The sequence below is a fragment of the Chenopodium album genome, chromosome 27, assembly GCF_948465745.1.
Source record: "Chenopodium album chromosome 27, dcCheAlbu1.1, whole genome shotgun sequence".
NCBI lineage: Eukaryota > Viridiplantae > Streptophyta > Magnoliopsida > Caryophyllales > Amaranthaceae > Chenopodium > Chenopodium album.
The window spans coordinates 16,756,772-16,759,539 of record NC_137860.1 but is presented as its reverse complement, the minus strand read 5'-3'; the positions used below and the strand labels follow the sequence as shown (position 1 = coordinate 16,759,539).

The window sequence follows — 2,768 nt, the reverse complement described above, 5'->3', positions numbered from 1 at the left end:
CCTTTCTCAACTTCTTTCTTTTTCTTGCTTTCTTCGAGTCACGGGCCTTTTTCTTCGGCTTGACTTCAACATCTTTAATCATGGAAGCTTTCTCTTCATCTTGAGAATTAAGGTTGAACCAATTTGGAATCTCAATTTCTTTCTCATCTCTTGGCTTTTGAATTACAAATTCTTCTTCACTAACATCATCAAGACTTGCACAAACATCATCAACAATCTCAAAAACATCGTTAGTAGAAGAATCAATCATGCACACATCATCAATGGAACGAGAAAGACTAGCACATGCTATATCTTGCACACAAGATAAGGACTCATGCATTGGCTTCAACTTAAAACTCTCTTCCAATTTTCCGGATCTCAAAGTGATTTGGCCTCCCTTCACATCTATTAAGGCTCCGGAGGTGGCTAAGAAAGGCCTCCCTAGAATGATTGGAATATGCTCATCCTCCTCAATCTCCAAGACAACAAAATCCACGGGAAAGACAAACTCTCCAATCATTAAAGGGACATCATCAATTCTTCCCTTAGGAAGCTTAATAGAGCGATCGGCCAATTGAAGTGTTATATTAGATGGTTGAAGCTCACCTTGATCAAGCCTCTTGAAAACCGAAAAGGGCATAATAGCCCCTAGATCACACAAAGCATTTTCAAAAACCATTTTCTTGATTTGACAAGGGATTGAAAAATTCCCCGGATCTTCCATTTTCTCCGGAAGCTCACCATGGATAAGAGCACTAAAACACTTCCCTCCTTCCACCGAACTACCCTCATCAAAACTTTCCTTCTCCTCTAGTATCTCCTTAAGGAACTTGGAGTACTTAGGCATATCGGGAATTGGCTCGGTAGAGGGTGGGGAATCATGGACTTCCTTAAGAACTTCAAGGAACTTCCCAAATTGCTCATCCATTTTGAATCTCAAGTATTTTTGGGGGTATGGTAGATCGGGAAATCTCTCTACCTCACTCATCTTTTCAACAACACATTCTTCTTTTTCCTCACCCTCACAATAAATTTCCTTGGACTCAACCCTCTCCACTTCATTCTCCATAGCACCACTCTCATCTCTTTCCTTTTTTGAACAAGAAACTCCCTCATTAAAGTCATTTCCACCACTTGTGGCAATAGAGTACACGGGTTTCTTTGGTTCAACACCTTGGAAAGGCAAAGATGAAGGACTAGCATAATCCTTACTAGTGCTTGCTAATTGGGTAATTTGAGTCTCAAGCATCTTATTGTGGGTCATCATCTCATAGAATTTCTTATCACTAACCGCCATATAGGTGATAATGATCTTGGTTTGATTATCAATCAATTCCTCCAAAGCAATCCTAGGAGAAGAAGGTTGTGAATAGGAATTTTCACCTTGAGTCTTTGGAACAAATCCGGGTGGGGGACCTCTTTGAGCATTGTTTTGAAAATTTCCCCTTCCTTGATTGTTCAAATTACCCCTATTTTGATTTGAACCATAACCTTGATTATGGTTACCACCACCATGATTATGGTTACCATTACCTTGGTTATGATTTCCATAACCTTGGTTTTGATTACCATAGCCTTGGTTTTGACTACCATAATTTTAGCTATGATTTTGGCCACTATAACCTTGGTTATGGTTACCACGAGAACCTTGATTCCCTTGGTTCCTATAACCAGCACCATGATTATAGTTGTCAAAATTGCCTTGGTTCTGGTAATTCCTATTCCATTGGCCTCTTTGATTATCAAACCTTTGAACATTGTTGTTTGACACAAAATTAACATGTTCACACTCATTGTTGTCAAACTCATCAACACATTCATTGTTGCAATTACTGGAACCATGGTCATATGATCCACATACATCACAAAACAAACATCCCATAGGCATATTATGTGAAATAGAAGGAGTTTGAGAGATAGAAGAAGTACCTCTCCCCTTAATTTGGGAGGGAAGATTTGGAGCTTGGGAAGAGGAAGAAACACTCTCCAACTTGGCCTTGATCGCCATCATCTCCTTTCCCAAGTTTGTCATTTGAGAGGAAAGATTGTTGATGGCATTGAGATGGCCCACCGAGTACAACGAAGATTGCTTGCTTGAAGAATCTCTTTCCCCATCTTGCCAATCTCTATAGTACGTCACCACATCCTCTATTATGTCCACAACTTCTTCTTCAGTTTTGTTCATGATTGGACCACCGGCCCCTCCATCAAGACATGCCTTGCCTTGAGGACTCAAACCACCATAGAAGATTTGGATCAATTGATATGTTGGAATTCCGTGGTGAGGACATTCTCTATGGTACTCCTTGAATCTCTCCCATGCTTCATAAAGACTCTCATTTGGCTTTTGCTTGAATCCTTGAATTAAAGCCCTTACCTCCGCCGTTTTCTTTTGAGGATAGAAACGGGACAAGAAAGCTTTATTGAAATCATCCCAAGTTCTTAATGAATTGGGCTTCACCTCTTTGTCTAGCCATTCCAAAGACCTTCCTATGAGGGAGAAAGGGAACAACTTAAGGCGGATGAATTCTTGAGACACTCCATTAACCTTGATCGTGTTGCAATATTTTTCAAACTCCTTAAGATGGTTCAATGGGCTCTCGTTCTTTGCCCCACTATATTGTCTCCTCTCAATTAGGGTGATCATTGCCGGCCGAATTTCAAAGTCGTTTGCCGGTGTTGTAGGTGGAGCTATGCCGCTCTCGAACCTATATGCACCGGGTACTCCTATTTCTTTCAAGGCAACTCTTGGTTGTTCTCCCATGACTTGCTCTTGTTCAATCTCT

The 2,768-nt window shown here is 40.7% G+C and overlaps 1 non-coding gene across 1 annotated transcript; it reads left to right on the top strand.

Annotated features, from left to right (window-relative positions):
* The first annotated feature begins 2,255 nt into the window (after positions 1 to 2,255).
* Positions 2,256 to 2,362, top strand: LOC145621682 (small nucleolar RNA R71). Its single transcript, XR_014108497.1, has one exon. It is a non-coding gene; the product is annotated as a small nucleolar RNA R71 (small nucleolar RNA).
* Positions 2,363 to 2,768: the final 406 nt, after the last annotated feature.